The 25,550-nt window shown below is 47.4% G+C and overlaps 13 non-coding genes across 13 annotated transcripts; 7 read left to right on the top strand and 6 right to left on the bottom strand.

Moving 5' to 3' along the window:
• Nucleotides 1-7,392: 7,392 nt before the first annotated feature.
• On the bottom strand, nucleotides 7,393-7,464 carry Trnaq-cug. Its single transcript has one exon. It is a non-coding gene; the product is annotated as a tRNA-Gln (tRNA).
• A 248-nt stretch (nucleotides 7,465-7,712) lies between these two features.
• Nucleotides 7,713-7,801, top strand: Trnay-gua. Its single transcript is given in 2 exon segments — nucleotides 7,713-7,749; nucleotides 7,766-7,801. It is a non-coding gene; the product is annotated as a tRNA-Tyr (tRNA).
• A 357-nt stretch (nucleotides 7,802-8,158) lies between these two features.
• Nucleotides 8,159-8,230, bottom strand: Trnaq-cug. The gene has a single exon. It is a non-coding gene; the product is annotated as a tRNA-Gln (tRNA).
• A 7,489-nt stretch (nucleotides 8,231-15,719) lies between these two features.
• Nucleotides 15,720-15,788, top strand: Trnar-ucu. The gene has a single exon. It is a non-coding gene; the product is annotated as a tRNA-Arg (tRNA).
• A 1,106-nt stretch (nucleotides 15,789-16,894) lies between these two features.
• Trnaq-cug lies at nucleotides 16,895-16,966 on the bottom strand. Its single transcript has one exon. It is a non-coding gene; the product is annotated as a tRNA-Gln (tRNA).
• A 248-nt stretch (nucleotides 16,967-17,214) lies between these two features.
• Nucleotides 17,215-17,303, top strand: Trnay-gua. The gene is given in 2 exon segments: nucleotides 17,215-17,251; nucleotides 17,268-17,303. It is a non-coding gene; the product is annotated as a tRNA-Tyr (tRNA).
• A 431-nt stretch (nucleotides 17,304-17,734) lies between these two features.
• Trnay-gua lies at nucleotides 17,735-17,823 on the top strand. Its single transcript is given in 2 exon segments — nucleotides 17,735-17,771; nucleotides 17,788-17,823. It is a non-coding gene; the product is annotated as a tRNA-Tyr (tRNA).
• Nucleotides 17,824-18,181: 358 nt separating this feature from the next.
• Nucleotides 18,182-18,253, bottom strand: Trnaq-cug. The gene has a single exon. It is a non-coding gene; the product is annotated as a tRNA-Gln (tRNA).
• A 248-nt stretch (nucleotides 18,254-18,501) lies between these two features.
• Nucleotides 18,502-18,590, top strand: Trnay-gua. The gene is given in 2 exon segments: nucleotides 18,502-18,538; nucleotides 18,555-18,590. It is a non-coding gene; the product is annotated as a tRNA-Tyr (tRNA).
• A 357-nt stretch (nucleotides 18,591-18,947) lies between these two features.
• Nucleotides 18,948-19,019, bottom strand: Trnaq-cug. The gene has a single exon. It is a non-coding gene; the product is annotated as a tRNA-Gln (tRNA).
• A 248-nt stretch (nucleotides 19,020-19,267) lies between these two features.
• On the top strand, nucleotides 19,268-19,356 carry Trnay-gua. Its single transcript is given in 2 exon segments — nucleotides 19,268-19,304; nucleotides 19,321-19,356. It is a non-coding gene; the product is annotated as a tRNA-Tyr (tRNA).
• Nucleotides 19,357-19,713: 357 nt separating this feature from the next.
• On the bottom strand, nucleotides 19,714-19,785 carry Trnaq-cug. Its single transcript has one exon. It is a non-coding gene; the product is annotated as a tRNA-Gln (tRNA).
• Nucleotides 19,786-20,033: 248 nt separating this feature from the next.
• Trnay-gua lies at nucleotides 20,034-20,122 on the top strand. The gene is given in 2 exon segments: nucleotides 20,034-20,070; nucleotides 20,087-20,122. It is a non-coding gene; the product is annotated as a tRNA-Tyr (tRNA).
• The last annotated feature ends 5,428 nt before the right edge of the window (nucleotides 20,123-25,550 follow it).

The following is a 25,550-nucleotide window of genomic DNA, read 5'->3' as shown; positions in this document are numbered from 1 at the left end:
CGTTGAACTATCTGAAATATCCTTATTTTCCTCTGGTCCATCATTGCTTTGGTCATCGTCCATCTTCGTAATCTGACGCAACTTTTCCCTGGTTTTTGGGACCTCGTGCGCCGCCGCCGGATGGGCAATCCGCCTCTTCTTGTTTTTTCGCGATCTAGGCGGGGAAGAGACCATATCTTGGCCGTCATCCGGTGGGGAGTGAGGCAGAGTAACTCCGACAGTGGCTGAGTATTCCAACTCCTGGAGCACTGTCGCATCAGTTCGACGCTGGGGAGTATCAGTCGAAACCTCTGGGTTAACTGGCACTTCGTTTTGTAGCCGGGGTAAAGCAGGTTCGCCCTGGTCAGAGACCGTGGAATCGTGAAGGGGAACTGCTTGAGAGACATGGTCGGTACCCGTCGCTTGGATGACACTTGTCGCAACGGGAGGGGACGGTGGAACGATGACAGCCGCAGCCGCATACGAGAGCGGTATATTTACAACTCCAGGTGAGCGCGTGACGCTATCTCCGGGTGGTAACTGCGCGATCCGACGCCGCGAACACTCGGCGCGAATGTGCTCCGTCGAGTTACATATAGAACAAGTTCGCGGCTGTCCATCATAAATAACTAAAGCACGATACCCGGATACACTGATGAAGGACGGGATGTGCTTCAGCAAATCAATTCGAACCTGCCTCACGCCGTTCAGTACAGGCAACGGATAATCATTTCCCCACTGTTCTTCGTGAATAGAAAGGACACGTCCATATGCACGTAAAACCTCGCTCACATGATCACAAGGGATTTCGAAAGGAAGTTCAAATATCCGCACCGTACGCAAACCAAGTCCACCAAAAGAGACGTGAACTTCGGTAACACTCCCATCAGAACGTGTAAATCTCATAACACCACCACTTTCTTCAACGATACGACTACAGAGATCAGAATCCTTCAATTTAACAAATCCGACTGTTGCAAGGTGCGACAAATGTATTCCAGTAATAGCATCGGAAGGAATCTTGACTTGTTCAATCACAAAATATTGAAATTCCAGGGCAGACGGTTTAACACATCCTCGTTCAAAAGTAAACTTAAGAGTATCTCTTCTAGAAATCAAAGCCATCTTCAAACTGGCACCATTACACAAACATCAACACGAGCACCCAGACAGCACAAACGAACGTATTGATAACGGAACGAAAAATCAACTAATAACAAGATAAACAACACAATATGGCGTCACAAGCAGCAGCAAACTTGCCTTGCCCTGAGCAGCGACGGAGCACAGCGTAAACTCGTCCGCTCTCCACGACGGCTCAAGCCGGAATCCACCATGGAACCAGACACGAGCAAGGGACGCGTAAATACATTTAGCAGTATTCTGACGTACTTCGGACACTTCCTACTTGCATTTTTTAACCTAATGGACACGATCGAGCATTATAAAACTTAATCTGGGCAATGTTTGCAGTTGCAGCCGATGACTGCATTTCCTCTGCGTCTATATGGGCGCGCTGAGTAGCAGTGTGTGGAAACGAAAGACAGGGACGGACGTAAAGCAATCAGTACGAACAAGAAAGTATGCAGAGCCTCTGGTAGCTCAGATGCGAAAATTGATTTAACGAGGCGCATCCCGTCCAACATTTTGGTGCAGGGTTTTCGAGCGCTGGTGATGTACGAAGGACAACCGCGAACTTGTGTAATATGTGGTTCTACCGACCATTTAAAATCTGCTTGTCCCCGTGTCCGGGCGGGTCGCCGAGGAATGCAACATCGTCTTACACCTCTCGATGGGCACGATGGCAATCGGTTGTCTTACGCGCAGACATTGATGGAGTCGCCTACGACACAACCGACGCTCCACCAACAGGCTGCGGTGACCCCAGACGCCGGCGCGGTCATTGTCAACAACTCTGCGGCAACCCCCGAATGTCCCGTTCGTAGTGATGTCACCGATATCGAAAGCCACGCTGCACACCTGCAGGTTTCCCCGACTGTCGGCCTTCGTGCCGACCATGCAGGACCGACTCCCGTCCCTACTGCAACTACGTCCGTCGAGCTGAAACAGTTGTCGGATGGTGGCGAGAGGTCGCGCGTTTCTTGCCCCCCTGACGTTGCGCCCCCCACGCCCCTCCCTCTCGGCCGTGACCTATCTGAGGAAGGGTCTACACACAGCCTCTTGACCGACGTCAAAACTGTTTCTGACGCCGACGCACCTCCCCCAAGAACTGGGAAATCTAAGCGGTCGGCACGGAAGCAGAGTGCGGAGGAGATCCGCACTCTGGAAAAGAAACTGCAGCGCACAATAAAGCAGATCCGAAAAGACGGCAGTGAACGCGGCGGCACAGATGAAATGGGTTCCGTCGCGCGCCACGTGGGGGAGGCCGATATGGAGATGCATGTCGACCGTCCGAGTCCTGAGCTGATGGATACTGGTCATCAGCATACGCCAGCCGAGAAGTCTTGGGCAGACGAAAGTGAATAACACGGACCCTTTCTATCCCCACCATGCAAGATTATAAACTAGCCAAGTTAATTTGAATAGGATCGCATCCGATGTCAAACTTAAATGCTTGACCGACTATCTATATGCCGCCGATATAGATATAGTTTTCTTCCAAGAAGTTGTGTCCCCCAAGGTTGGAGAAATACCTGGGTATGATGCCATATTAAATCTTGGCACTGAGGCGGGCACTGCGATTTTATTCAAAGCTGGCATCGTTTACCAACCTACAGCGATTTTAGAAACGGGACGCGGCATTGCCGCCCAATTACAGGATTTGCTTCTCCTGAACGTGTACGCCCCGACAGGGTCCGCTGGCAGAAGGGACAGAAGTGAATTTTTTAGGGCTGAAGTTGTGACCTTATTGCCGAACGTTCGACTGAAGATCATCCTGGGTGGGGATTTCAACTGCGTTTTACGCAACGAAGATCAAAGTCCGCATTTTAATTTTTGTCCCGAGCTACTAACGTTAACAGATGGACTGCATTTACAAGATAGTTGGTGTCACCTTCGACCACACACGATGGGATATACCTATGTGAGCGCTGCTTCTTCTAGCCGTCTGGATAGGTTTTATGTTTCTCAAGATCTTTTACATACCATTCGTGATTGTGAACTATGGCCGCTCAGTTTTAGTGACCACTCCGCATACCATCTAACGATTCGGCATGTGCGGCAGAAGACATTTTTGGGACGCGGCACGTGGCAGCTGAATCTCTCGCTGCTCGATGAAGCGGATTTACGGCGTTGCCTCGTTGACACCTGGCAGCAGTGCCTCCAGAGGCAAGCTAGGTATAGGGAGCGCGTTCTTTGGTGGACGGAGTTTGTTAAGCCGCGGATTAAGAAATGTATTTGCCAGTTTGCCAGGACCAGGGCTTATTGGAGGAAACGGTCTCTAGAATTTTATTTCCTCGGTTTACGCCAGCTGTACAGCGATCCATCTGCTTTGTCCGACAACCTGATCCGCATCAAGCGTATCAAAGCCAAAATTACTGCTTTAGTTCGTGAAGCACTTGTTGGCACTCGGGTCCGATCGCGCTCTTCTGATGACGTCTCCCACGAGTCTGCATCGTTATTCCATCTCATACGGGAAACCAAACGTGGTAAACAAAAAATTATTGCTCATCTGAAGGATGCTGGCGGGAATCTGTACAATGAACAGGGTGCTATCAAGACGCATGTCTTCAATTATTTTCGACAACATTATTCCGAGTCAGATACCGATCTATCGGCGGGGGATGATTTTTTAAACGACATCGCCTCCACAGTGGATCAGGATGATAACGCTGCTCTCTTGGCCAATGTCACCAATTCTGAAGTTAAGTCCATCCTTGCGTGCGCTGCCAAGAACAAAGCTGCCGGCTTAGACGGCTTGCCGGTCGAATTTTATTCGCGGTTCTGGGATGTGATCGGCGACGAATTGACCGCCATGTATAACGAACTGTTATCGCATGCTGCCTTCCCCCCGCAGTTCACGGAAGGCATGGTTGTCCTGGTTCCTAAAACATCCAATCCGACTATGTTAAATGACTTTCGGCCAATTACGTTGCTTAACTCTGATTTCAAGATCTTGACTAGGATTATAAACACCAGGCTTAAAGTACTTCTTGGCAAAGTACTTGGCCCTTATCAGACGGGTGCAGTCAGTGGTCGATCGATGTTGAATGCCCTGTGTGAATATCGCGACCTGACTTATTTAACTTGGATTACCAACACTGATTTGGCGTTATTGTTTCTCGACTTCGATAAGGCGTTTGACAGAATTAATCACGGTTTTTTATTGCGCACAATGAGTCAAATGGGATTCAACCAGCGTTTTCGACAGCTTATTCAGAAATGTATCTGCGGAACGTCTTCACGCGTGAAGGTTAACGGCCAGTTAACCGCCCCCGTGCCCATACGACAAGCAGTGCGACAAGGGTGCCCCCTTTCTATGACGTTATTCTCGATCGCTATAGAGCCACTTCTTAAAACGTTTTACTTAACTTTACACGGGTTGCAAACGTTAAACACCAAAACGGTCTGCCACGCCTATGCCGACGATATCAGTGTGCTTATTACTAACACTGAAGAGCTGGGGTCAGTTCGTCGGATTGTCCATCAGTACTCTGTCGCTTGTGGCGCTCGACTTAATGAGCGAAAGTCCAAAATCATGCCGTTAGGTCGCAACCCCAATTCCATCGATATTTCTTGGTTGGACAGGACCGAAGACCTGTGGCATCTAGGCCTGGTTATATCACCGAACCCCCAGGCCATGCTCCACGTGAATTGGGAACGCAAGCTTACCATCTTACGTGCGGTGATCAAAGAACATAACATGCGGTCTTTAGACCGGATGCAGAGGGCACAGTTTATTAATAGTTACGTTTTCAGTAAGCTCTATCACACTGCCGCTGTTTTACCAATCCCGACAGCCATTGCGAAAAAAATTTTAGCACTTGCTTGCTGGTATGTCTGGAGAGGGAACATTTTTAAAGTTTCCTTTAAAGCTACCTCGTTACTTCGTTCCCGAGGTGGCTTAGGCGTCAAAGACGTTGAATCCCAATGTGCGGCGACTTTTTTAACTCGTACTTCCCGCATACTACACAGTAACCCAAATAGTCTCACTGCACGGCTTTTCAACACCTTACGTCCAAAGGATTTGTCTGCGCCAACGTCTGTGGGCCACATTCATCCTGAGCTTGGCTATATCCGGCGGTATTATGTGGAGCTAAGCTATGTTCAGGACAACCCGCATCCGTTCAACACGGCGGCGACCTATCGTGCTCTTACTCAATGGCAGCTGGATAACCCAATCGAGAAGAAATATTTAGGCAAAAACTGGAGAAATGTCTGGAAGAACATTAGTTTTCCGCTCCTTCGCTCCAGAGTTCGAGCTGTTTGGTATGACGCTGTCAATGAGGTGATTCCCACTGGAGAGAAATTGCACAAAATCAAGCTGCGGCCCACCCCGTTTTGTGAGAAGTGTAACCTAGTGGAAACGCTGCCGCATCTCTTCCACTGCAGGGATCAAACACAAATATGGCAGTGGACACGAAAGAAACTCGCTGTCATTAATAGGACGTCGGATACTTCCATTCAACTTCAAGACGCGCTCCAACCAGACTGGCAGCTTTATCCTCAATCTAAGAATAATAGTTTTGTCTGGCTCATGGGCCAGTTCGTCTATTACATGCTTGTCCATACAACGCCAACGCTACACGATTATCAGATGTACCTCATCGAAGAGTATTATGCGATTAAGAAATTGCGACAGTATAAAGACCAGTTTCAAAATTTTCTCACTATTGCTTTAAGTGATGGAAGAATTTAAGTTTACAGATCCATTGGACGGAGTTTTCTTTTTTTTTTCCACTACTTTGTTATATTGTTTGTTTCCATGGATTTGGTCTGCTCCGCACCATCAGATGCGGGTGATTTGCATCATGGGTCACACGACGGTACAGAGTGCACTGCACTCGGCCTCGAACATTTAATTGTATTTGGGAGTTCCTTTTCATTTTCAAATGACAGCACTTTACTTTTGGTTTCGCAGGGCGTCATCCAGAAGAGGCACCTCATTTGTTTACTTTCATTTCGCATTATCTTTCATCAAAGCTGCACGACGATTTAGTACGAACCAAGAGTTTCCAGCAGCTTCTATTCCTCCTATCAAGAGGCTTTACGATACGGGAAATGGTTGTTTGGCATGTCCCTGCTCTTGGTGTCACCACGTTACCAGCGCTCATCTTCCAACGCATGGCATGCTCAGGGTTTTGAGAAGCAGCAATCCACAATCAACCATCGGGAAACCGAATCCACAATACTAATCAACGACATGGACACTGGGACACTTATTCTACGTGAAGACCAACTTTGAGTATCTGCTGTGCTGGATTCATGGTGTGCTGCGTAATCCACAGACCAGACATGGATTTCTTTTTATCATTCTGTTTATATCTATAAAAATAATGGAACACACATGACGCCACATCGCAAATTAAACAAAATATAATAATGAATACATAACAATAAAATCAAATCACAAAACCATGCAATTGGGTGCGGGGTATGGCGGTGGCATCGTGGCCAGGCCTCCGGATTGCGACCCCTGCCCACCTTGCCGCCGGCTGCCTAGCACTCACGTGCATCAAAAAAAAATTGAAAACAAAAATAAAAAAACAAAAAAAAAACAAAAAAAAAAGAATGAAAAAAAGAAGTGGATAGGATACCTGCCTTTCACCCAGGAGGCCCGTACAAAAATAAAAAAAAAAAAAAAGATAGCTAAGTCGGTAGGAAAAAAAAAAAAAAAAAAAAAAAAAAAGTGGCGCAATTGGTTAGCGCACGGTACTTATAAGGCAGTAGCCGTGAGCAATGCCGGGGTTGTGAGTTCGAGCCTCACCTGGGGCATACTTTTATTTCGTAGCAGCTGACTATGGAAGCATCGGGACGCTAGATTAAAAAAAAAAATCAAGAAAAAAAAAAAAAAAAAAAAAGTTGGTAGAGCGGTGGACTGTAGTGGAGGATTCAAAGTTATCCATAGGTCGCTGGTTCAAATCCGGCCCAGAGGACTGTTTTTCTAATCTCAGGAGCAAAGAGGCTCCAGAGCATGCCCACTCGGTCAGAACCTCCCTATGTTTTAAACCAATTTTAAAGGAAATTCATTTGCTCAGCTTGTAATAGCTAGTTGATTATCTTGGGATTCTTAGCCTTCGTAGGATAATGATATTTCTTCGAATTATCGTAAAATTGCTTGCTCTTACAGGCATTACTCGTTTAATGTGCTATATAGGTCACATAGTCGCACCAATATTCAGCCGTTTCATAGACGTCTCGTTTTTCACACAAACGTAGAAACTAAATCCCTGAGCCTATCGCTGATACTTCTTCGGCGAGAAACGCTTATTACAGAAAATTTAGACTAAACGAAGGTTCCACCGAGATTCGAACTCGGATCGCTGGATTCAGAGTCCAGAGTGCTAACCGTTACACCATGGAACCAAACACGAGCAAGGGACGCGTAAATACATTTAGCAGTATTCTGACGTACTTCGGACACTTCCTACTTGCATTTTTTAACCTAATGGACACGATCGAGCATTATAAAACTTAATCTGGGCAATGTTTGCAGTTGCAGCCGATGACTGCATTTCCTCTGCGTCTATATGGGCGCGCTGAGTAGCAGTGTGTGGAAACGAAAGACAGGGACGGACGTAAAGCAATCAGTACGAACAAGAAAGTATGCAGAGCCTCTCGTAGCTCAGTTGGTAGAGCGGTGGACTGTAGTGGAGGATTCAAAGTTATCCATAGGTCGCTGGTTCAAATCCGGCCCAGAGGACTGTTTTTCTAATCTCAGGAGCAAAGAGGCTCCAGAGCATGCCCACTCGGTCAGAACCTCCCTATGTTTTAAACCAATTTTAAAGGAAATTCATTTGTTCAGCTTGTAATAGCTAGTTGATTATCAATGATTCTTAGCCTTCGTAGGATAATGATATTTCTTCGAATTATCGTAAAATTGCTTGCTCTTACAGGCATTACTCGTTTAATGTGCTATATAGGTCACATAGTCGCACCAATATTCAGCCGTTTCATAGACGTCTCGTTTTTCACACAAACGTAGAAACTAAATCCCTGAGCCTATCGCTGATACTTCTTCGGCGAGAAACGCTTATTACAGAAAATTTAGACTAAACGAAGGTTCCACCGAGATTCGAACTCGGATCGCTGGATTCAGAGTCCAGAGTGCTAACCGTTACACCATGGAACCAGACACGAGCAAGGGACGCGTAAATACATTTAGCAGTATTCTGACGTACTTCGGACACTTCCTACTTGCATTTTTTAACCTAATGGACACGATCGAGCATTGTTGTTGTTGTTGTGGTCTTCAGTCTTGAGACTGGTTTGATGCAGCTCTCCATGCTACTCTATCCTGTGCAAGCTTTTTCATCTCCCAGTACCTATTGCAACCTACATCCTTCTGAATCTGCTTAGTGTATTCATCTCTTGGTCTCCCTCTACGATTTTTACCCTCCACGCTGCCCTCCAATACTAAATTGGTGATCCCTTGATGCCTCAGAACATGTCCTACCAACCGATCCCTTCTTCTGGTCAAGTTGTGCCACAAACTTCTCTTCTCCCCAATCCTATTCAATACTTCCTCATTAGTTATGTGATCTACCCATCTAATCTTCAGCATTCTTCTGTAGCACCACATTTCGAAAGCTTCTATTCTCTTCTTGTCCAAACTATTTATCGTCCATGTTTCACTTCCATACATGGCTACACTCCATACGAATACTTTCAGAAATGACTTCCTGACACTTAAATCAATACTGGATGTTAACAAATTTCTCTTCTTCAGAAACGCTTTCCTTGCCATTGCCAGCCTACATTTTATATCCTCTCTACTTCGACCATCATCAGTTATTTTGCTCCCCAAATAGCAAAACTCCTTTACTACTTTAAGTGCCTCATTTCCTAATCTAATTCCCTCAGCATCACCCGACTTAATTAGACTACATTCCATTATTCTTGTTTTGCTTTTGTTGATGTTCATCTTATATCCTTCTTTCAAGACACTGTCCATTCCATTCAACTGCTCTTCCAAGTCCTTTGCTGTCTCTGACAGAATTACAATGTCATCGGCGAACCTCAAAGTTTTTATTTCTTCTCCATGAATTTTAATACCTACCACGAATTTTTCTTTTGTTTCCTTTACTGCTTGCTCAATATACAGATTGAACAACATCGGGGAGAGGCTACAACCCTGTCTTACTCCCTTCCCAACCACTGCTTCCCTTTCATGTCCCTCGACTCTTATAACTGCCATCTGGTTTCTGTACAAATTGTAAATAGCCTTTCGCTCCCTGTATTTTACCCCTGCCACCTTCAGAATTTGAAAGAGAGTATTCCAGTCAACATTGTCAAAAGCTTTCTCTAAGTCTACAAATGCTAGAAACGTAGGTTTGCCTTTCCTTAATCTTTCTTCTAAGATAAGTCGTAAGGTCAGTATTGCCTCACGTGTTCCAGTGTTTCTACGGAATCCAAACTGATCTTCCCCGAGGTTGGCTTCTACTAGTTTTTCCATTCGTCTGTAAAGAATTCGTGTTAGTATTTTGCAGCTGTGGCTTATTAAACTGATTGTTCGGTAATTTTCACATCTGTCAACACCTGCTTTCTTTGGGATTGGAATTATTATATTCTTCTTGAAGTCTGAGGGTATTTCGCCTGTTTCATACATCTTGCTCACCAGATGGTAGAGTTTTGTCAGGACTGGCTCTCCCACGGCCGTCAGTAGTTCCAATGGAATATTGTCTACTCCGGGGGCCTTGTTTCGACTCAGGTCTTTCAGTGCTCTGTCAAACTCTTCACGCAGTATCGTATCTCCCATTTCATCTTCATCTACATCCTCTTCCATTTCCATAATATTGTCCTCAAGTACATCGCCCTTGTATAGACCCTCTATATACTCCTTCCACCTTTCTGCTTTCCCTTCGAGCCCTTCGAGCATTATAAAACTTAATCTGGGCAATGTTTGCAGTTGCAGCCGATGACTGCATTTCCTCTGCGTCTATATGGGCGCGCTGAGTAGCAGTGTGTGGAAACGAAAGACAGGGACGGACGTAAAGCAATCAGTACGAACAAGAAAGTATGCAGAGCCTCTGGTAGCTCAGTTGGTCAGTTGCGCTTGAGACGCGCTAGTGTGAGGAGGTACCGTCCGCTCCGCCAAGCTAGCGATTGTTTACAAGTGGTGTTTGTGTCCGTCGCGTGTCGTACTACTGTTCTGTGCCTGCGTGTTGTTGTGTCTTTCGTGTTCACGTTCGATGCTGTTAGCCCGTTAAGGGTTAATTAGCGATATGTCTCGTCAGTGTCCCAGGAAGAATACCCTGAAATTTGAATTTGATAAGTCAACCCGTGCTCTGCAACCAAGCTCCCTAGAGATCCACGAATGGATTGTCGATGTCATCGGGATAAATACAGAACAGGTCCACACTGCCTATTACGATTTGGAACAATACTGTTTCTTCGTCAAGCTGCACAATCCTGTTATTATGGAGCGACTGCTGCTGAAATTCGGGGGACGCATTGAATTTCGCCATCGGAACGGAACTGTGAGTATCGTTACGCTTTCAAATGCTGATGTAGAGTTGAAAAATGTCCGTGTTTTCAATCTCCCACCTGAAGTTGAAAATTGCTACCTGAAGGAGGTTTTGTCGAAGTACGGTGACGTCAGGTCTGTTAGAAATGAAATGTGGTCCAGGGATCATAAGCTGCAGTGTTATAGCGGGGTGCGATCCGTTGAAATGGAAGTAAAGGTTAATATTCCGTCGCACATTATGGTGAGTGGATACAAGGGGCTAGTTACCTATACCGGACAAATTCCCACGTGCCATATTTGTAACGAGAGTGGTCACCTGAGGCAGGATTGTCCCCGTCGCATGTTTGTTTTAAAAAACAATTTGCAACAGCGACAGCGGCTTACATTTAGTGATGTCCTGATGCGAAGTAATGTAGAACAGCCCGTTGTCTCTCTGAATTCCGATACCGTGCAAGATCCCACTTTAGTGAACGACAGTGCAATGATAATGCCTATTGTAGAGGAGCAATCTGCCCCTGCTGCTAGTGACCGTAGTGCCTCCGGCAATAAGCGTCCTCGGGACTCAGCCGATATTTCTTCAGATGAGGAAGGTTCCGGTCACACCCACTCCGTGCAAAAGCAAAAAGCCAGTAATGACCCAGCACTGGAATCAGCCATTGCACTGGAGGCGGAATCATCAGGCCACCCTCATGCCAATGTTCCATTATCAGCTAATGATGTCGTCGCTGACATGGAACCGGTCGAGGGAGCCATGCAGGCATCAATTCCAGAAGGACCCGAAAATACGAATCAGGAATGTGCTCCACATACTGAAGGCACTTCCTCGCCTACGGTAGAACAAGGCACTAAGGTGCAACTTGTTGATCAAGTCGGTAGTAGTGATGACGTTCAAGACTTCAATGACCGCCACAGTGCTGCCCAAAAACAAGAGGGACCTGCACGAGGGACAGGCATTCCAAATACAGCCGGAACCGCGCAAGACACACAGCGGCGCCGCCTGAAGCCGCAGCCAAACGTCAACGTCGGCAGGGCGCAGGCGAAACGCAACGGGAGCACACAACGGCAAAAATCACCTGACAGTAAAGGAGTTGGAAATCCTGAAGTGTCAGTCAGTGTAGATCAAGACACTCGCAAAGATAGACATACAGCCTCCGCAGCTTCACAAACAGTAGTGAAGTAGCAGCGGATTTCCGACTGGATCTTCTTCCCCTACAAACATTGTACACACTGGGCGAAGTGTAAATCTCGGATTTTGTACTCACTCTACTTTGACGACCATACATGACCATTAACCTTCTCGGATGAGTCAAGCTTATAAAATATTAACTATTAACGTTAACAGGATAACGTCCGATTTGAAAAAAGTTGTGTTAAAACAATTTATCTATGAAACAGAGGCGGATGTTGCTTTGTTGCAAGAAGTGTTATTCACTGATTTCACCGTGCCCGGTTTTCAAATATTTTATAATGTCCTACCGGACGCAAATACAGGAACCGCAATTTTAACTCGTGAAGGTATACCGGTGATGTTGTTGGATAAACTAGTTACAGGAAGAGGCCTAAGTTGTCAAATATTTGATGTCACTGTTGTAAATGTTTATGCACCGTCTGGTACCACCAACAGAGCTGCGAGAGCTCAATTCTTCAAGGAAGACATAATCTACTTGCTGAGGAAAAATCCTGCGTCTGCAATACTTGGTGGCGACTTCAATTGTGTAGTTAACAGGAAAGATCAGGTACCGCATTTTAACTTCTCCAAGGAGCTGCATGACTTAATCAAAAACATGAAGTACAAAGATGCATGGGAAGTCAAATTCCCTACGCTAGTCAAATTCACGCATTTCACTTCGACATCATGCAGTCGGATAGATAGGCAGTATGTGTCGGAGAATCTAAGTCATAACGTGTTGGACGTGGAAGTAATCCCGACATACTGCTCGGATCACTGTGGGTTTTCTGTGACTATCAATTTAGCAAAGCAACCTACGAAATTTTACCGTAATCAGTGGATGCTTAACATTGCCCATCTCAACGATGACGAACTAGAAGAGTGGGTCAAAGCCACATGGACGGCATGTTTGAAATCAGTGCATAAATACGGATCTAAAATCGAATGGTGGGTCAAGTTTGCCAAACCTAAACTTAGGCAAACCTTAAAATCATACAGTTTTCAAAAAACTAGAGATGGCAAAAAGACAATCGAATTTTACTATACGGTATTGCGAGAACTACATGACAAACACAACGTAGCTACTACTCATCTAGAGCAAATTCGCAAAATAAAAGCGAAGCTTCTAAGTATCACACGACAGCAGTTAGAGGGATTAAAGCTTAAATCAAAGGCAAAGTCTGTACTACAAGAAGAAACTACTTCAATGTTTCACCTGATCAGACACCAACTTCATAGGCGACGCAGTTTTATTGAAGACCTCCAACTCGAAGACGGGACTGTACTTACAGACCAAAATGACATAGTGCGCGCAATCCAACAACATTTCGCTCACCTCTACACTCAAGACCAGACTGACGAGACTGCAAGTACTGAAATGTTGCACTTCTTAACGGAAAGGATCACTAATGAAGAAAACAACTGTCTGATTGCTGCATTTGCAGAGGACGAAATATTTAATCTCGTAAAGACGTCACCTTCCAACAAATCGGCGGGTCCAGATGGATTACCAAAAGAATTTTATCAAAAGTTTTGGCATATCATTGGTTCAACATTCACGGATGTAATAAACGAAACCTTACATGGAGGAGACTTACCAACTGAACTTAAGGAAGGAACACTGGTCTTGATTCCGAAAAGTACAGGACGAAAGAAAATCGATAATTTTCGCCCATTAATGTTGATGAACTATGATTACAAGACCATTGCCCGAGCACTTAAGGAGAGACTCACACCACTTCTCAGAACAGTAATAAAAGGCCATCAAGCCTGCTTCCCGGGCCGGACAATCATGTCAGTCATCTCCGAATACAGAGACCTTGTTTCTATCGTCGCAGTCACCGACATCAGGTGTGCGCTATACTTCATCGATTTCTGCAAGGCATTTGACCATGTCAGCCACCGGTACGTGGATCTCATATTTAAACACCTGGCTTTTGACGATCGAGCAGTTAGAGTCATCCATCAGATGATGACCGGCATAACTGCAAAGGCTTACGTAAACGGGCAGCCGACGAAAACTATTCATATACAGAGGGGCGTTCCACAAGGGAGCCCATTATCAATGCTTTTGTATGTTCTTGCACTTGAGCCTTTGCTACGGCAACTCAGAGACAAATTAAGTGGCGTCACAATATCCGGGGTCACGCTTACAGCAAAAGCATATGCCGATGACGTGGGCGTCGTCCTTCGACACGGAGGTGACATTACAATTCTGGAAGAGACGATACGTCAATATAGTCGCGCCTCTGGTGCAAAGGTGAACATACGTAAGAGTAAAATCTTAAACCTAAGAGGATTTGACAGGGTACGCAGCCAATGGGCTACACTAGTTGATTCCCACAAAGCACTAGGTATTACTATAAACAATTGTCCTATGAAGATGGCTGCAGTAAATTGGCGGGACGCGGCGAACAAAATACCGGGTGTGTTCAACGAACTTTGTTGGCGATCCGCGAATTTATTGCAGAAAGTTCAATTAATTAACACCTACATGTTTTCTAAAGCCTGTTTTGTAGCACAAATATTCCCAGCACCGAAATTACAGGTGAAAAAGGTAATGCGACTTGCCCATAGATACTTGTGGAAAAGCAACATTTTTAAAGTTAGACTCGACAGTGTGACCAAAGCAAGACTGATGGGCGGTTTAGGGCTAACTAATTTGGTCAAAAAAGCATCTGCCCTTTACGTCAAAAGAACCCTGTTTATGATTAATAAGGACAGAAATAACATTACCTCCAGACTCTTCACAATTGTCCAGCCAGGTTCCCTGCAACCCCCGGTGAATGTGGGCCGACTAAACAACAAACTCACGCATGTCAAGGAATTTTATATTGAGGTCAGCTACTTAGAGGCAGGCACGGTGTACAAGTCCCATATAACTACAAGAGAGATTCTAAATACATGGCACAAATCGGATACACAAAATACCATAGAAATCAAATACCCGAACGTCATATGGCGTACTGTATGGAAAAATATTAGCCTCAAAATCCATTCATCAGACGTGGCTTCCACTTGGTACAAGGTCGTCAGCGACACTGTGCCAACCAATGAAAAACTTTATCGAATAGGACTCAGTGATACACATCACTGCATTAAGTGTGGATTAGTGGACACACTTCAACACAGATTCACGTGCAGTGGACTAGTACACAATTGGACATGGATCAGAAGAAAGATGGCACTCCTCACCAGAAGTGATGGCCGCAATTATACGCCACAAATGCTGTTACAGCCTGAAGAGATATTTTTCCCAGAACGGAAAAATAACACTGTCATGTGGCTCATGGGTCACTACACACATTACGTAATTGGTAGAAATGGATCTGACAATTCAATTGATTTCATGGTCTACATGGAATCAGCTTACTGGGAATCCAAAAAATTCAATAACCATAAAAACCTCTACGGCAACATGTTGAATATAGTCTTCGAGAAAACAGGCATAGGATAGCAACGAACCACAACACGATAGAAACTATAAGGACGTAAATGGCCAACAGTGACTCAGTAAACTATTATTGATCATTGAGAAATGACTACGGCCGCTACAGGGTATTATATACGAAAATAACAAAACCAACAGAAACCAATAAAGAAAAAGGTAACGTCTGACAAAACCAAACAAAAAAAAGGAGTGATTAAAAACGAAAAAAATTGGTAAAAACAAAGTGGTTACGGCGTAAGTAAAAAAAAAAAAAAAAAAAGGTAGTATAGTGGTTAGTATCCCCGCCTGTCACGCGGGAGACCGGGGTTCGATTCCCCGCCGGGGAGGTGCGATTTTTATATCGCAAAAGTTGCACGTGTGGCCCGAAAGGACATTAACGTTGTGATCGAGAAATGTAGTTGCTGCAGAATCGTAAGAAAGTCTGCGTCTTAGGAAGTGTTTCTCGTATTCTTCGCACCACGTCGTCGTCGTTTCAGAACTTACAGGGTTAAAAAAAAAAAAAAAAGTGGTTAAGGCGAAAAAAAAAACAAAAAAAAAATTGGCGCAGAGGATAGCGCGTTGGACTTCTAATCCAAAGGTCGTGGGTTCGATCCCCACAAGGGACGGGCAATTTTTAAAAATATGTGCCAATCACGAGATGGGTATTGACATATGGGTAACCACAAGCGTCTTGAAAAGGTGAAAATTGTTGTGACCTCAGTTCTATGCTTAAATATGTTAACCTTACACATACAAGCAAAATTCTCGTAGATCTGTTATCCATGACGCTGTTATGTGTAAATGCTGTAAAAACGGAACCATATCTTCACGTGCCTGTTCACGCAAATTTTCCTTCAATACCCAATTTTTACCTACAGATAGAAATATAGCAATAGAACGCACATTTTGCACAGAAACAAATACAATGAAGAGTGAAATAATTTTGTGTTACTTCACGAGTCAATGTATGTAATCCCAGTCATGATCTTTAATTCTTCCAGCCCAAGCTGAGAGGGTTTCAGTTTTCTCGGCCACAAGTGAGAAAAGTAGACTGTTTCACAACAAGATATAGTACTATGGTTCCTTAAGTGTTCCCATTAAACAATGGCACTCTGTATCTTAGAAACGGCGGCAATATTCGCTTCAGCGCAGGGGGCTTTTGCTGGGGACTGTCAGGAGGGGACTTGCTGGATGCATGAAGGGAGAAGACCAGACAGAGACGTCTGACGCTCCGCTGACGCTTGCAGAAAACTACATTAAGTATGATTCCCGCCTTAAAATAAAAAAAATAAAAAAAAAGTTGGTAGAGCGGTGGACTGTAGTGGAGGATTCACAGTTATCCGTAGGTCGCTGGTTCAAATCCGGCCCAGAGGACTGTTTTTCTAATCTCAGGAGCAAAGAGGCTCCAGAGCATGCCCACTCGGTCAGAACCTCCCTATGTTTTAAACCAATTTTAAAGGAAATTCATTTGCTCAGCTTGTAACAGCTAGTTGATTATCATGGGATTCTTAGCCTTCGTAGGATAATGATATTTCTTCGAATTATCGTAAAATTGCTTGCTCTTACAGGCATTACTCGTTTAATGTGCTATATAGGTCACATAGTCGCACCAATATTCAGCCGTTTCATAGACGTCTCGTTTTTAACACAAACGTAGAAACTAAATCCCTGTGCCTATCGCTGATACTTCTTCGGCGAGAAACGCTTATTACAGAAAATTTAGACTAAACGAAGGTTCCACCGAGATTCGAACTCGGATCGCTGGATTCAGAGTCCAGAGTGCTAACCGTTACACCATGGAACCAGACACGAGCAAGGGACGCGTAAATACATTTAGCAGTATTCTGACGTACTTCGGACACTTCCTACTTGCATTTTTTAACCTAATGGACACGATCGAGCATTATAAAACTTAATCTGGGCAATGTTTGCAGTTGCAGCCGATGACTGCATTTCCTCTGCGTCTATATGGGCGCGCTGAGTAGCAGTGTGTGGAAACGAAAGACAGGGACGGACGTAAAGCAATCAGTACGAACAAGAAAGTCTGCAGAGCCTCTGGTAGCTCAGTTGGTAGAGCGGTGGACTGTAGTGGAGGATTCACAGTTATCCATAGGTCGCTGGTTCAAATCCGGCCCAGAGGACTGTTTTTCTAATCTCAGGAGCAAAGAGGCTCCAGAGCTTCCCCACTCGGTCAGAACCTCCCTATGTTTTAAACCAATTTTAAAGGAAATTCATTTGCTCAGCTTGTAATAGCTAGTTGATTATCATGGGATTCTTAGCCTTCGTAGGATAATGATATTTCTTCGAATTATCGTAAAATTGCTTGCTCTTACAGGCATTACTCGTTTAATGTGCTATATAGGTCACATAGTCGCACCAATATTCAGCCGTTTCATAGACGTCTCGTTTTTCACACAAACGTAGAAACTAAATCCCTGAGCCTATCGCTGATACTTCTTCGGCGAGAAACGCTTATTACAGAAAATTTAGACTAAACGAAGGTTCCACCGAGAGGAAACGAAAGACAGGGACGGACGTAAAGCAATCAGTACGAACAAGAAAGTATGCAGAGCCTCTGGTAGCTCAGTTGGTAGAGCGGTGGACTGTAGTGGAGGATTCACAGTTATCCATAGGTCGCTGGTTCAAATCCGGCCCAGAGGACTGTTTTTCTAATCTCAGGAGCAAAGAGGCTCCAGAGCTTCCCCACTCGGTCAGAACCTCCCTATGTTTTAAACCAATTTTAAAGGAAATTCATTTGCTCAGCTTGTAATAGCTAGTTGATTATCATGGGATTCTTAGCCTTCGTAGGATAATGATATTTCTTCCAATTATAGTAAAATTGCTTGCTCTTACAGGCATTACTCGTTTAATGTGCTATATAGGTCACATAGTCGCACCAATATTCAGCCGTTTCATAGACGTCTCGTTTTTCACACAAACGTAGAAACTAAATCCCTGAGCCTATCGCTGATACTTCTTCGGCGAGAAACGCTTATTACAGAAAATTTAGACTAAACGAAGGTTCCACCGAGATTCGAACTCGGATCGCTGGATTCAGAGTCCAGAGTGCTAACCGTTACACCATGGAACCAGACACGAGCAAGGGACGCGTAAATACATTTAGCAGTATTCTGACGTACTTCGGACACTTCCTACTTGCATTTTTTAACATAATTGACACGATCGAGCATTATAAAACTTAATCTGGGCAATGTTTGCACTTGCAGCCGATGACTGCATTTCCTGTGCGTCTATATGGCAGCGCTGAGTAGCAGTGTGTGGAAACGAAAGACAGGGACGGACGTAAAGCAATCAGTACGAATAAGAAAGTATGCAGAGCCTCTGGTAGCTCAGTTGGTAGAGCGGTGGACTGTAGTGGAAGATTCACAGTTATCCATAGGTCGCTGCTTCAAATCCGGCCCAGAGGACTGTTTTTCTAACTCAGGAGCAAAGAGGCTCCAGAGCATGCCCACTCGGTCAGAACCTCCCTATGTTTTAAACCTATTTTAAAGGAAATTCATTTGCTCAGCTTCTAGTAGCTAGTTGATAATCATGGGATTCTTAGCCTTCGTAGGATAATGATATTTCTTCGAATTATAGTAAAATTGCTTGCTCTTACAGGCATTACTCGTTTAATGTGCTATATAGGTCACATAGTCGCACCAATATTCAGCCGTTTCATAGACATCTCGTTTTTAATACAAACGTAGAAACTCCACCCCTGAGCCTATCGCTGTTACTTCCTCGGCGAGAAACGCTTATTACAGAAAATTTAGACTAAACGAAGGTTCCACCGAGATTCGAACTCGGATCGCTGGATTCAGAGTCCAGAGTGCTAACCGTTACACCATGGAAACAGACAGGAGAATGGGACTCGTAAATACACTTAGCAGTGTTCTGACGTACTTCAGACACTTCCTACTTGCATTTTTTAACATAATTGACACGATCGAGCATTATAAAACTTAATCTGGGCAATGTTTGCACTTGCAGCCGATGACTGCATTTCCTGTGCGTCTATATGGCAGCGCTGAGTAGCAGTGTGTGGAAACGAAAGACAGGGACGGACGTAAAGCAATCAGTACGAATAAGAAAGTATGCAGAGCCTCTGGTAGCTCAGTTGGTAGAGCGGTGGACTGTAGTGGAAGATTCACAGTTATCCATAGGTCGCTGCTTAAAATACGGCCCAGAGGACTGTTTTTCTAACTCAGGAGCAAAGAGGCTCCAGAGCATGCCCACTCGGTCAGAACCTCCCTATGTTTTAAACCTATTTTAAAGGAAATTCATTTGCTCAGCTTCTAGTAGCTAGTTGATAATCATGGGATTCTTAGCCTTCGTAGGATAATGATATTTCTTCGAATTATAGTAAAATTGCTTGCTCTTACAGGCATTACTCGTTTAATGTGCTATATAGGTCACATAGTCGCACCAATATTCAGCCGTTTCATAGACATCTCGTTTTTAATACAAACGTAGAAACTACACCCCTGAGCCTATCGCTGTTACTTCCTCGGCGAGAAACGCTTATTACAGAAAATTTAGACTAAACGAAGGTTCCACCGAGATTCGAACTCGGATCGCTGGATTCAGAGTCCAAAGTGCTAACCGTTACACCATGGAACCAGACAGGAGAATGGGACTCGTAAATACACTTAGCAGTGTTCTGACGTACTTCAGACACTTCCTACTTGCATTTTTTAACATAATTGACACGATCGAGCATTATAAAACTTAATCTGGGCAATGTTTGCACTTGCAGCCGATGACTGCATTTCCTGTGCGTCTATATGGCAGCGCTGAGTAGCAGTGTGTGGAAACGAAAGACAGGGACGGACGTAAAGCAATCAGTACGAATAAGAAAGTATGCAGAGCCTCTGGTAGCTCAGTTGGTAGAGCGGTGGACTGTAGTGGAAGATTCACAGTTATCCATAGGTCGCTGGTTCAAATCCGGCCCAGAGGACTGTTTTTCTAATCTCAGGAGCAAAGAGGCTCCAGAGCATGCCCACTCGGTCAGAACCTCCCTATGTTTTAAACCTATTTTAAAGGAAATTCATTTGCTCAGCTTCTAGTAGCTAGTTGATAATCATGGGATGGTGGTGGTTGTTGGATGTTTAAGCGGGACTAAACAGCGAAGGTCATCAGTCCCCCATTCCAAAATCAGGCGAGCCGGAAATCTACGGAGCAGATAAAAACCAAAGGGGAGGAGACGTCCCCCCAGGCGCTAAAAGAACACAAATGCAGCAACGAACACTACAGACATGAACAGGACAGAGGAACACCAGACAGAAAGAAACAGAAGAAAGGAGGAGGGCCGGAGACTGGTTGACTGACCACGAGATCGAAAAAGGGAAAGAGCCAACCATCCCACGGCCCACCAGAACAGCAACAGACACGAGGACAAAAGACACAGAAAGGGAAAGGCGCAGGACCTCCCTAAATCGAACCATAAAAAGGACTACCACGGATAAAATTTAAAACGTCATCAGCCATGGAGGCATCGTCAGATAAAACCAAAGCCAAAGTGCCCGGGAGATTAAAAGATTGCCGGAGTGTGCGCAGTCGAGGACACTCCAGCAAAATGTGGCCGACCGTCAGCCGGGACCCACACTGACACAAGGGGGGATCCTCCTGACGCAAGAGATGGCCGTGCGTCAGGTACGTATGGCCGATGCGCAGCCGACACAGGACTACCGAGTCCCTGCGAGAAGCCCGCAGGGAGGAACGCCACACATCGGTCGTCTCCTTGACAGCCCGCAGTTTATTCGGGGCTGTCATGCCACGCCATTCAGCAGCCCACATCCCAAGCACCTTACGGCGCAACACCAGCTGCTGGTCGCGAGCCGTAAGGCCGATCTCCAAAGCTGGGGCGTCTATCGCCCCTTTGGCCAGCCTGTCTACACGTTCGTTCCCTGGGATGCCAACATGACCGGGCGTCCAAACCAGGACCACTGAACCACCAGAACGGGCAATGGCGGAAACAGCCTCCTGAATGGAGGACACCAGAGGAGAGGAGGGATAGCAGCGGTCGATGGCCTGAAGGCTGCTCAGGGAGTCACTGCAGATGACAACGGACCTACCTGAGCAGAAACGCATGTGCTCAAGAGCGCGCAAGATGGCCACCAGCTCTGCAGTAAAAATACTGCAGCCAGCCGGCAAGGAGCGTTGCTCAACATGGTCAGAGTGAGCAAAGGCGTAGGCAGTGCGACCATCAACCAGGGAACCATCAGTGTAGACAGTCTCACAGTCCGAAAATGAGGCGAGGAGAGCAAGAAAACGGCGACGGAGGGCCACAGGCGGAACCGAGTCCTTGGGTCCCTGTGCCAAGTCCAGACGGACGGACGGCCGGGACAAACACCAGGGAGGCGTAGGTGTATGGACCCGGAAGGGAGGCAGAAGAGGGAATGACCCCAATTCTGACAGCAGGGACTGGACACGGACAGCTATGGAAAGCCCAGACCTAGGGCGCCGTTCGGGCAGATGGAGGACCATAGCAGGGAAAAGCAGGCGACGATTGGGATGATCTGGCGAGCAATGAACGTGGACAGCATAGTCGACAAGCAGACGATGGCGGCGAATCCGCAGTGGGGGAACCCCGGCCTCCACCAGTAGACTATCCACGGGGCTGGTGCGAAAAGCGCCAGTGGCAAGCCTAACCCCACAGTGGTGTATGGGGTCTAACAACTTCAACACTGAGGGGGACGCAGACCCATAGGCCAGGCTCCCATAATCAAGCCGGGACTGCACAAGGGCTCTGTACAACCGCAGCAGCGTGCGGCGATCTGCACCCCAAGACGTGTGGCTAAGGCAGCGGAGGGCGTTGAGGTGCCGCCAGCATTTTTGCTTCAGCTGAGTAACATGAGGAACCCATGTGAGCCGGGCATCAAACACGAGTCCCAAGAAGCGGCAAGTGTCCACCACGTCAAGCAGGTGGCCGTCGAGGTAAAGTGCAGGATGAGGGTGGACCGTCCGACGCCTGCAGAAGTGCATTACTCGAGTCTTGGCAGCAGAGAACTGAAAGCCATGAGTCAGTGCCCATGATGCTGCCTTGCGAACGGCGACTTGCAGCCTGCGTTCGGCGACTCCCGTAGTCGTGGAGCTAAATGAGATGCAGAAGTCGTCGGCATACAAAGAAGGAGACACCGACGACCCCACTGCTGCTGCCAGACCATTAATGGCCACTAAAAATAAGGAGACGCTCAACACCGAGCCCTGCGGGACCCCATTTTCCTGTAGATAAGAGGAACTAGAGGTGGCACCGACTTGCACCCGGAAAGAGCGGCGCAATAAAAAGTTTTGAAGAAAAGCCGGGAGCCGACCACGAAGACCCCACCCATGCAACGTGGCGAGGATGTGATGCCTCCATGTGGTGTCATACGCCTTCCGCAGATCGAAAAATACAGCAACAAGATGCTGACGTCGGGCAAAAGCCGTACGGACAGCAGATTCCAGCCGCACCAAATTGTCCACTGCAGACCGGCCCCGACGGAAGCCACCCTGGGATGGAGCGAGGAGACCGCGCGACTCAAGGACCCAACACAAACGCCGCCCCACCATACGTTCGAGCAATTTGCACAAAACGTTGGTGAGGGTAATGGGACGATAGCTGTCCACCGCCAGTGGGTCCGCACCGGGTTTCAAGATGGGGACAATAACGCCCTCCCGCCATTGCGACGGGAACACGCCTTCGCTCCAAATGCGATTAAATATCGCGAGAATGTGTCTCCGGCAGTCCCTGGAGAGATGCTTCAGCATCTGCGCGTGGATGCAGTCTGGGCCAGGTGCTGTATCAGGGCAATCGGCGAGGGCGGCGAGGAATTCCCTCTCGCTGAAAGGTGCATTGTATGTGTCAGAACGACGCGTGTGGAATGAGAACTGCGTCCGCTCGGCCCGCTCCTTTAGAGAGCGAAAGGCGGGGGGATAGGATGCAGTCGCAGAGCTCTGAGCAAAGTGCGCGGCTAGCCGTTCAGCAATGGCGGCAGCGTCCGTGCAGACAGCGCCGTCCAAGGAGAGCCCAGGGACACCCATAGGGGTCTGGGAGCCATAAATCCGCCGGATCCGGGACCACACGTGCGAGGACGAGACACGGGAGCCCAGGGAGGAAACGTACCTCTCCCAGCACTCCTGCTTACGCCGTGCAATAAGTCGACGGGCGAAGGCACGGAGCCTCTTAAAGGCGATGAGGGTCTCCAGAGACGGGTGCCGCCTATGACGCTGGAGAGCCCGCCTACGGTCGCGAATAGCCTCAGCAATCTCCGGCGACCACCAGGGGACAGCCTTCCGCCGAGGGAGGCCAGAGGAACGGGGGATAGCAGCCTCGGCCGCCGAAATGATGGACGTGGTGAAAACACGGACCACCTCGTCAATGTCACCCTGTGGGGGAGACGCAATGGTTACAGCGGAAGTAAAAGCTGGCCAGTCAGCCCTGTGGAGAGCCCAGCGGGGCAAGCGCCCAGAAGAATGACACTGTGGCAGTGACAAATAGATGGGAAAATGGTCACTGCCACACAGGTCAGGATGCACCCTCCAGTGGAGGGATGGGACAAGTCCAGGGCTGCAAATAGAGAGATCGATGGCCGAGAACGAGCCATGGGCCACACTGAAATGCGTGGGAGCACCAGTGTTCAAGAGGCTAAGGTCGAGCTGAGCCAACACATGCTCCACGGCCCGACCACGATCATCGGAGACAGTCCCACCCCATAGAGGATTGTGGGCGTTGAAATCGCCCAGAAGCAGCAATGGTGGCGGGAGTTGAGCCAGCAGCGCAGCCAAGACATGGCGGGGGAGCTCCCCATCCGGAGGAATGTAAACAGAGCAAACAGTAATAGCCGGCGAGAGCTCAACCCTGGCAGCAACTGCCTCTAAAGGCGTCTGAAGGGGTACTGGCGAGCTACAGACAGAGTGGTGAACAAAGAGGCAAACCCCACCTGACGCTCGTTGACAGGCAGCACAGTTCTTATAGTATCCCCGATAACCGCGAAGGGCGGGGGTCCGCAGTGCAGGAAACCAAGTTTCCTGCAGAGCAATGCAGAGAACAGGGGAATCACTCAGAAGCATTCGGAGCTCTGGCAGGTGGCGGAAATAACCGCCGCAGTTCCATTGGAGAATGGAAGCAGGAAGGGACTGGGAGGGCGTGAATGCGACTAAGAGGCAGACAGCGCTTCAGAGCCAACCGCCGCCACTGGGGGAGAGTCAGCGGAGTCCATAGGAGAGGCCCCCAAGGGTTCCGTGAGAGCGAGATCCGCGGCAGAGGCGAGGATCTCCACCTCATCCCCGGAGCCAGGACTATGTACAGCAGGCGGTGCTGAAACCGCCGGAACGTCCTTCTTCTTGGACACATTCCGTTCCTTCTTCTCGCGTCTGCCCTTAGGGTGAGAGGGCTGGGAGAGCTTCTCTGAAGGAGCGTCAGAGGCTGACGACGACGCAGAAGCCCTACGACCAGCAGGTGGCGGAACCTTCAGCCACTGGCTGACATCTGGCTGGGAAGGAGAAGAAACGGAGGAAGGGAGAGCCCCGAGGGACCCCTTCTGTGAGAGAGGAACCGGCGGAGGCAACGCCGCCGGAGAAGGAGGGGGAGGAATCGAGCCTCCCGGTTGTGGAGCAGATGTCACTCCCGAAGTAAGCTTGGGGGGAGCGACAGAAGAGGGTTTGCCCCCAACTGCTAAGGGGGCAAGAGAGGAAGGCTTGCCCCCAGGCACGAGGGGGGCAGACAGAGATACATGGCCCCGAGGGCCCACTGAAGGCGGCACAGATGAAGCGACAACCGTCGCTCGTGCGGGCGACGATAACGTGGCTGCAGCATAAGATGTTCGAAGGGAAGCAGGATACAACCTTTCATACTTCTGTTTAGCCTCTCGATAAGTAAGCCGGTCCAGGGTCTTAAATTCCATTATTTTCCGCTCCTTATGAAGAACGGGGCAATCCGGCGAGCATGGAGAGTGGTGCTCCCCACAGTTGACACATACAGGCGGGGGCGCACATGGAGAATCGGGATGAGACGGGCGTCCGCAATCTCGACATGTAGCGTTGGATGGGCAACGGGAGGACATATGCCCAAACTTCCAGCACTGGAAGCACCGCATCGGGGGAGGGACGTATGGCTTCACGTCGCAACGGTAAACCATTACCTTGACCTTCTCGGGCAAGACATCACCCTCGAAGGCCAAGATAAAGGCACCGGTGGCCACCCTGTTTGTCTTGGGTCCTCGATGGACACGACGGACAAAATGCACACCACGTCGTTCCAAGTCGGCTCTCAGCTCGTCATCGGATTGCAACAAGAGGTCACGATGGTAAATAATCCCCTGGACCATATTTAAGCTACTGTGGGGAGTGACGGTAACAGGGACGTCACCCAGCTTATCACACAAGAGCAACGCTCGTGACTGGGC

This window comes from Schistocerca americana, chromosome 2, assembly GCF_021461395.2.
Source record: "Schistocerca americana isolate TAMUIC-IGC-003095 chromosome 2, iqSchAmer2.1, whole genome shotgun sequence".
Taxonomy (NCBI): Eukaryota; Metazoa; Arthropoda; class Insecta; order Orthoptera; family Acrididae; genus Schistocerca; species Schistocerca americana.
The sequence above is the reverse complement of the archived record's forward strand: the minus strand, read 5'-3'. Positions and strand labels throughout refer to the sequence as shown.